At 37.3% G+C, this 12849-nt stretch overlaps 1 long non-coding RNA gene across 1 annotated transcript; it reads right to left on the minus strand.

Annotated features, from left to right (window-relative positions):
- Window positions 1–2221: 2221 nt before the first annotated feature.
- Window positions 2222–11323, minus strand: LOC146600559 (uncharacterized). The gene is made up of 2 exons (XR_014897955.1): window positions 11276–11323; window positions 2222–2716 (listed from the first exon to the last, which is right to left on the minus strand). It is a non-coding gene; the product is annotated as an uncharacterized LOC146600559 (long non-coding RNA).
- Window positions 11324–12849: the final 1526 nt, after the last annotated feature.

Here is a 12849-nt window from a genome sequence, read left to right on the forward strand (position 1 = left end):
TAAACTAATACAAAGTGATTCAAGTTTTTAGTGCTGAACATTCTTACTCAGCTGGCGCAGAGATGTCACTGTCACCTTGCAGTGAGTAGGTGCTCACTAATAGAGCACTCTGTACCTCACCTTAATTTTTATCAAGCTTCTGCAGTAAGACCTGCAAAATAGGTCTTTAGTTAGACTTTGTGTCTACAATTTATATATTAATTTCAGCTGTAAAGTATAGAAACATGCAAATTTTACGGTATCATAAAARCCATTAGATACACTGAGTTCCATAGCTTGCGGTTATCTTAGTGTGTATATATATAGAAAAACTATTTTTAAGTGTCAGAGAAAGTTATATACTACTTCAAAAATTGAGTATTACGTCTTCAAAGAGCAGTTAGTGAGAGCACTAGAGGACACAAAAAGCTTTATTCTTCCATTACATGAACAGCCTTTGAAAATTATTTGCAGTTCCTCCTGATGGTATGATAGAAGAAAGAAAAGTCTTTCTGATGGTTAGTTACATCTCCTACGACCCCAAGTTCTGTACGTTGAGGTCTTGAAGGTTCTCTCTCTTAATTTACTTGGGCAGTTTCTAAAAAGGAACAGAAAAGATTGATAAAGCAGTAGTTCTGTTCCTAACCTTTGTATCTTGTATGTACATGAATATTTAGGCCCAGAAAGGCTCTCCTAAGAGCTGCCTTACAACCTGAATGATCTCAAAATATACTGTTAGAATTTGGCCCCTATTTACAGGTAAGCCGTTTTCACAGTCTCTGTACAGACTCCTTACCCAATGAACAGGCTCTAGGCACTCTCCCTTATAAATGAATGATCCTTTAGAAATTTCTGAAGGTTTAACATTTTTGACAGATGCATTTAATTTTGAAAAGAGCAAGGTTTGCCCATGGCTAATTTACTCCATCCTTATTTTTAAGATTTAAATTCATAAAAAAACAGAATAGAGAAACAGTCCATTTTCTATAAATATTTTTTCCAACGATATTACAAGGTGCTGAATTAGCTGCATGATTACACGTAAACATGACCCTCCTGAAAGGGGCTGCTGGGCTTAGAATCAGTTCTTACTAGTGAAATTATAGAAGCTTGGATGGCCAACAGTATCTAGAAGTAATTGCAACTTTATCAGGCTGTTCTCAAGTAAGTGCTGTCACWGCCTGAATCTGGTGATAAATTGCATTGATCGTGTAGGTTGCAGAACCCCTATCAGTATCAAAGGAAGGACATTATATTTTGACAGTGCTGTCTCCATTGTCAACTTCTGGAAGTGTTGTACCGCAGTACATTGAATGCCTCATATTTTAACTGTTTATAAATTAAACGGGAAGAAAAAATACGACTACTAATTTAAAATACTTGGGAGATTTTTTAGAATGCTTAGTTTTAAGGAAAACTTCAAATTGGTTAAAAGTTTTAACTCTGGATATTGCAGTAGCATTGGCACAAATTGGTTAACGTGCGTACTAAAGGCAACCTAACGCTTTCTTTTCGGAACACCACTGGTGAGGGAGGGTGGCATGCTCTAACGTGGTCAGTTAATAGGAATTACAGAGCAATTTCCACATGCTCTGTGGAAACTCTTGCTTCGAAAATCACAGAAGTTTTYCATATTATAGCAAGACTCTGAGCCTGTGTTCTCTTCTTAACTGTGAGTGTTTGAGGATTGCTGTAAGGCTTGGAGGTTGAACCTGCAGTCCTGGTAGTTAATTTCAGTGCTGTAGCAGCAGGCTGCTGCTCTGGATGGTGCCATACATAGGTTTTAAGCAGAAGGTAAAATTCACAGTAAAGATAAAGCAGCCCTGTGGACTAGGCAGGTAAAGTCCTTAAGCCATAAGAAAATCTCCTGGCTTGGAGCAGCTTGCCAACATTTCCATTTTTTGAGTTATTCTTAGGAAGAAAATTAATGATGAAGTCAGATATTTTTAATTTAGAAACTTGTGCTTTTTTAATATGAGAATATAATTTATAAGAACATGGTGGAATAGGAGTTTTAGTTTGAAAGGAGCATGAAATGAGGTATTGCCGTTAGTCTAAAAATACTTCTTTCTTCTTCCATCCTCAGTATTGATACATACAGGATAGACTGTTACATACCCAAATCTGTGACTAGAAATTGCGTCCTTATAGGGAAAAATCTGTTACTCAATTCCCTGTGCTTCTTGTGCCTAATAAACCGTAAAAGTTACATGTATTTTGATACAGCTTCCCTACCACCCTCTTCTTTTTAATTAATTCTGTACTGAGTCTTAAGCAATGTGTGTCTGAGTGCCCGGCCCCATCCTAGCTACCTTCAGTGCTAGGAATTCAAAGTAAAATGTCTCATAGGTTAYGTCTGCTAACAAATTTCCACTAACTGACGTCAAACTGGTTAATTTCCATATAATAAGTGTGGATTGATTCAAGGGCTTGACTCCAGCGCCCGGGCCGGTCCTTACAGCCGCCACTTCTGGGCTGCCCTTCTGGAGCACGGCGGAGTATTTAAAGTCTTGCCAGATTTCAAGGATGCTGGGAGTTGGAACAATGTTTTTAATCTTGGCTACTAATTATGTGGCAAAGGTATAAACTGGGCTTTGCAAATCATTATTTCCATTAGAAAGGTGTTGGAAGCAATTCCAGCGAGGGCTTCCCTCCTATTTGTGCAGCTGCGATTCCCGTGGGAGGAGGCCATTGCAGTCCTGGCCGAAACGTGGGCTTCTGTTCTGTTTCCACAGCACTTGGAAGAAAAACAAAACAGGGCTAATGAAAAACACACACGGGAAATGCTTTATTATTTCATCATCCTCACCTACTGAGATCTGGCACCGCTCTGTGTTTAGGAAGAACGTCTCCCGCCCTCGCCCTCTCGCCGCGTGGTTACGTGAGGCTGACACTCTGTCATTTCCTGTCGGATCATTTCGGAGGAATTTGCTCGTGTTTCCTGCCGGCCTCCTGCCCTCCTGCCGGGCGCGCGGCGGCCGCGCTGCGCGTGCTCAGCTGGCACGCGGGGCGAGCGAGGCGAGGGCACGGCGCTGCGCGCCGGGCGGGCTAGCAGGCTGCGCCGGCACGGTCCTCTTGGGAGGCTGTGCCTAGGGGAATTCTCGGTTTTTTCACAAAAAGCGGACAGAAATCATAGGCTTTAATTGGCCCGCAAGTRTGTAAGTAACTTTTACTATCAGACGCATTTTCTCATCATTTCTTGTATTCGCGTTCAGGTGGAAATAGAGTCTGAACTTACGTGTCGCAGAATTCATACTACACCACGGCCAGCTGATCTGCAAATCTAGCGTTCAAATAATCTGTTAGGATTAGCCAAACACCTCTGCTCCAGTGAACGTAGCTACAGCACTACGTATATACACACGGTTACTACCAGTATTCTTCTGCTTGGCATTTCTGTAACAGACTAGATGGATTAGCTAAAATATCAATGTCTTATAAATGGTGTAAAACGATTTTAGCGCCCAACAATGGTGTGAAAATAAACCATGCAGAAACAGGACATTTATACTTGAATGATGTGTGAGCTTTCCAGTGGGTAAAGTGGTCACAGTTCATTGTTTAAAAAAAAAAAGTCTTAAGACACTAATAATCTCCACACCAAGATTTATGGCATTGGAGAAAAAGAACTAAGTAAAGTATCTGAGTGAGAAGTCATTTCGTCCTTCCCTGGCAGCATGGGATTTATTTAAATGCTGTTAGGAGAAGGCTAATTAAAATAATTTTGCCAGAAGTCTGGGAGATCGGTAAGTCCCATACCTGCTCAGTGGTCTTCTTCTGGAATGACAAGTTCTTTCCTACCGTAAACGAGAAATTTCTTGCTGAGACAAAAAATCAGAACTTAGAGAGATACTACTCTCTCACAGTTATAATAATGACCATTATTTTGGGTAGCAGCTATAAAATAAAGGATAACTGATGTTTTATGATGACATTTAAATTTTATTTAATATTATTGCTGTTTTTTTAATTTAAAGCTAATGGGCTATCCTCAAAGGCACAGAAAGGSTGAATAGTTTCCATCCTACTTGTGACAGATTTTTCTTATCCAGAATACTGTGACAGTTTTAGAGCAAAATCATACAAATCATTATTTGTATAAGATGCTTTACTATCATTTGCTGCAGTTACCATTTAATCTGGATTAACATGTCCCCTACTAAGCAAATACAATATCCGACAAACAATTGCAGCTTTTCTTTTTATGAGTCATATCCTTTTTGCTTTTTCAGTTCCATTTTACACTTAATAGAAAGAAATATTTGATGCAAACAAGAARATAGCTGGATTTATCTCCATCTGCTGAGTATCCACAGCATAGAGCATTTTAAATGTTATATTAWTGGAACTTCTGAAATTTTCCAACTTTTAAGTTTATGAAATGAGAGTTTAAAAAAATCTTCAACTGCCAAAATAAAATTAAATCCTAATATTAGGAAGTTTGCCATATGTCTGGAGTTCTGCTGTTAATTTCTTGAGGTTGCACTGTCAGAGAGGCACAGGTAAATGGATCTACCCAAGAAATAAAGTATTTTAATTTTCCTGAGTAAAAGTGGCAGATTTTTTTAGCACATTTTCTACATTTTGTCCAGTTTAAATGCTTTTGTTAAGTTAGGTTTTCTATCATGTGCAAGTGTTGGTTTGTTTTCAGGACTATCACTATGTACTTTTTGTTTTCCTGAGTTTCTTTATAATCCTGACTGTCTATGTCCTTCATAGTGATGACCGATCAAAAACAGCAAGTAATCTCAGTGGAGAAGTTTCAAACCGAAAAGAGCATTTAGTGTTGTTTAGCTCCAAATAAAAANAAAAAAAAAAAAAAAAAAAAAGGCAGAATTCCTGAGGGATGCAAAAGTAACTTGCTGTACCTAGATAAAATAGTATAGGAAATTTATTACAGTTGTGGACATTTGCTCTGAACACGATTTTGCACACAAACAAGCACCAGTGATAAAGAATTGCTTTAATTTTATTCATTACTTAAATGTATTTGGGAATTCTTTTTTACTCTGGTGAGTTCACTAAGAAGAGTTCCCTGTATGTACCCTTCACGTGGTATGTTGTAGGTATCTTTATGTGATACCTTGTCTGGGCTAGGTTACCCAGAGGTRGTTGGGCAGGGAGTAACACTAGCCTTGACATGTAAAGAGGTCTATCATGGCCTGTATGATCTTAAGTTCTCCTCTTGAAATACAGTGTTTCTATCTGGAAAAATCTGGGAGAAGGAAGAAGACTGATTATTCACACTGGGAGCTGGTTAAAGTGATTTAAGTACAGAAAATCAGAGTGATCCGATCCATTGTTTTACCCTAACGCAGGAGTATCTATGCCATTTTCAGTAGATACTTCAGTAGATTCAGCAGATCTAATCTGTTCTTAAAGGCTTCCTGGGATGGAAACTACTAATCTGTGGATTCTGTAAAAGCCATTTAGTATCTCTAAAATAGAACAGTCATTTAAATATCAGCTTGGAAGAAGAAAAAGATAGAGTTTTCCAGACAGAGGAAGATCACTTGAGAATTTGCTGAAGTTGCCAGAAAAGGACTTTTAAGACAGCCACCAGTGATTAGGTCCTCAGAAACTATACAAAACTGGGCCAAAAGGAAGGTGGGATGGAAACTTAGTATAGAAAATTGAGAACAGAGTTGTTTCTAATAAGAATATTAAGAAAAAAGTCTGAGACAATAAGCCTAGAAAAAGACATCTGGCCTAGAACTGTGATGACTGTTTTTCTTGAAAGCCTTTGAAGAGCATAGATAAGACAAAAGAGGACCCACTGTGACTTCCTATAGTAACATCTCATATGGTAGCTTTTTCTGTCCTCGGAACTGTAACTAAAATGATTTTGGCAGGAAAGAAGTACATACTTATCACGACAGGATTTAGGGCAGGCTTTATAACTTATTAACCAGAAGCAACAGAATGCCTGAGACAGCATGTACAGAAGCAGAAACATTGGAAGATTGCTCTGCTGGGAATACTTTTTGTGATATAGGATTTTCCAAGGAAACGTTATTAGACAGAGAAATGAATTTCATATCTATTTTGATGCCAAGATGTAGATAAAATCTGGGATTATAGCACTATACTAAAGTACTTTACTATGATTCTAAAAATCTGCATGTGTGGGGCACACAGTAACTGTATTAGCAATTATTTACCTCAAGATGACCTAAAAGGCCACAAAATTTCTCTTCTGACCTCCTGTAGAGAAAGAAAATTAGAGGGGCTGCTAGGTGATAGTAAACGATAAGAACAGAGAAGCTCTTTAAAATGCATGTTTAGACAAAGGTCCAAAACGAAGTGAAAACACACAGTCAGGCAGGAATGTCCAAGTCATGTCATATGCAGCTGGATTGAAAATATAAAACCTGTTCTCTACYGCATAAATAATCCCAAACCTGTGAAGGTTCTTGGAGAACATTATGATGACTTTAATAGGGCACCCTGAATGCAGTCATCACGTTCAGCTCTGCCTCACAGATGTGCTGAGATCCTCCTGTCAGTGTAGCGGTGGCCAGCTGGAGGAGAGATGGTGTGTTCCCTTTGTGAAGGGTGTCAGTGGGAGTGAGAGCTGGCTGGAGGTGGAGATAACTGTTGGGGTGGTCAGGAACAATAGACTCACGTGGGTGAGGTCCCCCCACCCTTTCAGAACAGTTTTGTCTGAAGAACCTAGTTCACGCTTTAGTACTCAGAAGGAAGATACTGTAGAACACATTTCTACGAACGTCAAGGAGATATAGGTAAAGTAATAAAGAATTTGGGGCAAAAAGCCCCTAATTATGAGACCAATTAGTCTACTGAAAGAAGTGCCASCTATATTGCTATAAAAGCAGTTGCAATGTTCCATCTAGAGAATTCAAATACATCTAAAACTTTTTATCTGTCTCTCATGGAGAATGATAGGAAATATGATGACTTAATGGTGACATTAATTAATATATGGCACTATCCCAAGTAGAAGTTCTGGCTGGGCGCAAGGCAGCATTTTTATCTGCAAAATCTGCAAAGTCCAGTGCATGTCTGGGAGTCACTGCAAAACACTCAGCAAATATCAGCAGCTGGACAAAGACTGCTGGAAGGAAGTTAATGGTTTCTGATGGAATAATTAAAGTCTGGAAGAAGTTTTCAGGAAGAGATTCTATACATGGTTGGAAATGGTCCATCAAAGCAATGAGAAATGTTGTAGTAATTTCAAAAGATAGAAAAACTAGYCAAAACTGGAATGTTTTTCTGATGGGAAATTTTAAGCAAAAAAACAGACACTCCTATATGTGAGATATAACCATAGGCAACTTTAGATGAGTTGTAAATGACACCTTCAACTTTCTAATTGTAAGTAGAAACGAGAGGTCCTTTAAGCCTGTCGGGATTTGGTGCAGGACTGTGAGAAGGCGCAAGGGTATTCATGCCACACTGGTCAGAGGACACCTTACAGTTAGGAGAGAGGTTTTCTGTAGCAAGGCTGCCCAGTGAAGATGAAGTTATCAAAAGTTGGGGGCAGCAGTGATTCAGACTCTGAGCCAGGAGAGATGCAGCTGCCTAATTAATTCTTTTCAGATAGGTATTCAAAACATTTGACTAAGCTGAATATCAGAATTTGAATTATTTATTTTTATTTGTAGGTGCTGACAGTGTGCTGAGTACCACAAAAGAGTTCCTTTTCTGAGAGGCTTCCAAAATAAATATCATCTAATTTTTTGCTGGAGTTTGGCTTAGTGCCTGTTAGTAGCCTAACTGTGATACAATTCTAGCACATAATGACATACCGTGTTTGTTGGCTTCTGAGAAAAATGACTGATAATGCTTACAAAGAATTTCAGCTCTATTATATGCATGGACTGCAGGGCCATGTGTTGTTCAGGAAACAGGTATGCGTTCAATGTTGAGGTGGTTGTGCTAATGATATGAATTCTTCTGGTAATATTCACATGTGAAAAACTCACCAGGAAATAATTAGGAACACAAGATAAAATCTTGATTCCCTTGGAGTTAAGAGGAATTTTCCTTTTGAGTTAGACGTTTACAGTATCTCCATTTTGCTAGATAAAGAGTGGTCAGCTTTATCATAACTGTTATGTAATGGGAAACACCACCTTATTTCTGGATCTCTTTTCTGGAGTTTGAACTGATTTTTCTAATTAAAAAATTGAAATCATAGTTTTATAGAGCAAAAGATATGAAAAGGTCCTTGTTGTCTTGACTCATGAATTGGTAGTTTAGATTTATTTTCACAATAATCAACAGAATTGTATCATTGTAGGTATCAGGGAATTAGAATCAAAGTTTGAATATTTACAGAAATTCAGTTAYGCACGTATCTTTTTGCAAAGTAGTAAACTGCCATTACCATACATAGTTAAATTTTCAGCATATACATAAACAGGTATGTTTCATCAATGCTTTTAGAGAGGGAGAAGTGGCAGATATTTTTAAAGTATTTTACTTCATTGGATTTGAATAAAGTCTTGTTTTTGTGAAATCTGGCTTGAATTCAAGTTAAAACATTGTTTGCTTTCTTTTTTGTCTTCCTGCCCTTAACTGTTCCTTTGCAGTGTGAAATTACTACAGCCTATGGTTGATGTCTTCATCACAGTGGAATGCTTTTAAACTTAATGAAGAGTTGCAGTAAATCAGTATACTTCATTCTGCTTTCTGTCATCAACACATGCATACTTTTTTATGTATTAATCCCCTCAGAGATTATTAGAAGTCAGTAAGACACATTAAAAATAATTAACTTATTCAAATAACTTTGAAAAGGATTGTACCTAGTATCATAGCTGGTAGCTATCTTGTCTCCAATGAAATGACATTTTCACATTATCGAGTTTCGAATTCCTTGGAAGAAAATAAATCATTATATAGCTTATGGCATTTAGTCACAACCTTGCTTTGGGATGCTAATGTTAAGCAYGTGCATTTTGTTTTGTGCAGAATTGGGACCTTAAATCGATGATTTTTTCAAGCAAAGACTTCATGTAATCCTGTGTTTGGTCAGCACCTGCTTCAGAGCGCTCAGGKAATGCAGGATTCTATAATAATCATAAAAATGTAATTTCAATTTTTTTGTCTGTTTCTTAGTTCTAGACATGATAAAATACTTCTAAGATAGGTTTTTTCCTATCCAAACTTTATTGAAAAAAATTTTTACAGAGCTGGACAAGTGATTCTGCAATTATTGCTAACTTATAAATTTGTAATTTTAATCTTCTTGAAAAGATTTTGGTCACTTTATATATGGGCGAACACTCAATCCTTTATTACTGAAGTTATTGATTATCTTTTTTTCCTACCAACACAGTTATATCCTAATGTTAATACACTGTGCCTGAAACATGACTTCTTAAAACACATCTCTAGAAATGAATAAAGTGGGTTGTTTTGTTACTCCTCGGGTTTTGCCTCTTAAAGACAACAGCCAAACTAAATAAGGGGTAAAGTATTCGTAAAAGGAATACAAGAAGCCAAGCAATGACGATGTGTTCATTATGCCTGAGAAAAATATGCAATATATTTGCTTATGTAGTTGTTTCTAACTAAGGTTATTAAGCTTATTAAGGAAGTTACTATGGAAACAGTGAAAAAGAGTTTCGCAGATTCCTTGATTGCCTTTCTCAATTAGGCTTCAACATATTCTTTGTTGAAAAACAAGCTATGCAATTTCGACAAATGAACAAGTTTGTGTCCAACAGGTATTTTAGAGGATAAATAACTTGTTGACAACTTATGGTGTGTTAGAAGTCTGTGTAATGGTCTGTGTTCCAGCAGGATGCAACATATTTTATGATTCTTTTGGTCTGGAAACAAGTTTAAATGCCACCTTTACTGGTGAATTTAGTATTCAGTTGGTGGTGACCCTAGAATTTAAGTTAAAATGAAAGCCTTCGCTTATGCATATACAGGAGCGGGTGCTGAATCCAAAGCAGACTGGATCTGTGCTACAGTAGTTTTGAAACTTCTTGACAGGTTAATGCTACTTTAATAATGATCGTGAGGAATGACATCTGCCCTTCGTAGGAGACTGGAGCTGAGAGCACTTTTGATATCAAAAATACTCAGGGAAAACTCTCCCCTAACAGTCTGAGCTTTGGAATGCCTCCTTACTAATCTTCCTTTTGCAGATGTATAGTCTAATACATAGGCTAAAAGGTTTCCAATCGTCTCTGCTATTAATATATGACATCTGTACTTTATGCTTTGCCTCAGGCTTAACCAATTTTCTCTAAAATACATCCAAGGCAGATAGCCAACTTCTAAGTTCATTTTGGGGTGAGAAGGTTTACACTTTATATATGCTAACTTAGAGAGACACTAGTTACCTAGAAGTTTTATAACTGGGGCTTGACTTTCTTTTTGTGGACAGAGAACCGGACCAGATCAATTCTATTGGTTCATTGCCCGGTTTTCACACTGGAATACTTAAGTTGCATGTTTATATAAGAGAGCTTTGCATAAATTCATTATCAATTTACATTGAAACATAGGAGTTTGCCACTAGCTTCTTCTTCTTCTTCTTCTTCTTTTTTTTTTTTTTTTTTTTTTTTTTTTTTTCCAGAGATAGCTGTGTACCTGACTTCTAACTATACTGAACAATTGCATTATTGTAAGGCTTAAATTGCTCCTAAAGGCCTATTTTAGTCTGATAAAAATTATAAATGAATAAATTAGTCTGTGTTTCAGTATTCAGCATTTTACTACTGCTGATAATTTAGGAGTTGATTTCCTTTGCCTATTTTATTAATGTATTTATAGTATACAAGGAATATGCAGAGGTTTAATTACTTTTTATTTCCAATGCTTTGAGAAATTAAAATTCTGCACTGGACCAAATTCTATTCTCAGAACAGGATATAACTTGAGACTTATCCTTGGCAGCGACTGCAGGAAAAGGTCTACTTTGATAGTCTTTTTTTCTTATTTTGCTTTAATTTTTTTTAAGAAGCTGAATTGAAAAATTTTAACTGTTAAGTAATCCTTCAGGGTGTCTAACAGGATCTATGTTGAGGAACACAGATAAGCAAGAATATCTTGAAAATTTATTAGGTATGGTTACTCTTTTAGACAGATGAAAAAAAAGACAGAACTAAAAAAGAAAAAGTCAATTTGTCAAAACCAGCCTTGTTTGAACTATATGCAACACAAACTGCAGAAACTTCTTGTGTTGGAGAGGAGAATAAGTGCTGAACAGGAAAGGTTAGCTCTTATCACAGACATCATTTAAACCCATCTTTTATAGTGCCATAGGTACACACTTTATACRCTTTACAGGGTTATAAAAAGTCAAGGTACTTACCCTGGTGGGTTTACAGCTCACAACCGTGTGTTTAAGTGCTTTGATGGATCAGGCCCTTAATAAGAACAAACTCACAGTGAGGTGAACTAAGAAAATAGTATCCAGGGAGAACTGATGGGAGGTCATTAAATGGGAAGCAGCGACATTGTGTATATACCCCGAATGAGAGGGGTATATACCCGGAGGCTCGCCCCTGGGGACAGTCCTGCTGAGCCCTGGCGTGTTCGAGCATGTGTCTCCAGACACGTGTTTTTTCTTTCAAGGATCCTTTTGCTATTGAACAGTGCCAGGCCTCTTGGAAGAAGCATGCATCAAAATGTAAAGGAAAAAGAACTTTGTTCTGTGAGCAGAGAAATAGCCAGCTCAAGCAGAAGCTTAAACGCTACTGCAATAGGAAAACTAGACTTAGCTGAACAAAAAAAGGGCCCCTAAACTGACATATTTAGTGCTTTTGCAGATATCAGAGGACAGTATAGCTTCTCTTTATGAAGCAAACTGTAAAATTTAAAATACTGTTTTCGTGCAGTAATTTTACTTTTGCAGTATTCCTTGCAAAAGGAATAAAGCTGGTGATTTTTACCTGTGCTTCTGCACATAGTGACACACTTTTCAGCAATGCCTTCAAATTCATTTTTCAGCCAAGAAAAATAAAAGAACAAATAAAAGAATTAGAAAGAAAGTTAATAATGGCTGAAGAAGACAGCCCTCTTGTGTACCATCAGTGCCGTACCATGACCAGCGATCCGGCTAACCCTTCCCCACACTGGGGGCAAATAATGTTCCAAACAGCAAATGGGCTTTTCAAGGATGTGCTCTTAAACCACACTTGTGTGCCTCTCATCTCATCCTTCTTAAACCAAAACATTTATATCAAATGGATCTGTTTCTTGCTGAAATTCACTCTTTAGCAATGAACAGTAAAGACACTAACATTTGGCGGAAATTATTTTGTGACTGTTTTCTCCAACTGGCAGTTAATCTCCCTGAGATTTCTCAGATAACATCTTAAGAAGAATAGGAATGTCATTTTTTATAATACAGGTATATAATACAATGGGACTGATCTGTGATAGAGATTTCCACATGCTGCCTAGTACCAAAAACATAGAAGTGAGGGATRAAAGTGACTACTAGCCTTGCTGTATAACTCAAGTCCCTTTGCAGAGTTTCCTTCAGGCATCCAAAACCTACATTTGACCAGTTCTTTATGCTGTCACCCACATGAGAGCTGAGGATCCAAATCTGTTGGAACAGCTTCTTCAAATAAATTATGGAAAAGAAAGAAGATAGCACTGTATGTCATACTGCCAGAAMAAGAAGTGCTGTGAAGGGCACAGAAAGTGATTGACACATATGTATTGGATCTCATCACAGATCTGAGTCTGCCTACAAAGCCATTAACCAATTCACTAGTTCAAACCCTAGCTACTGAAGGAAAGCCTTAGCATAAAGCAAACTAATACCCAAATCCTGTGGCTGTTAATTACAGATGGGTAACTACCTCTTCATAGCAGCAGAGATCTAGTATCTAGATTTTTTTAAGTTTTGATTTAAAGTAAAGATTTTAATTTAAA

This window comes from Rhea americana, unplaced genomic scaffold (genome assembly GCF_003343005.1).
Source record: "Rhea americana isolate MKP2758 unplaced genomic scaffold, rheAme1 scaffold_12, whole genome shotgun sequence".
NCBI lineage: Eukaryota > Metazoa > Chordata > Aves > Rheiformes > Rheidae > Rhea > Rhea americana.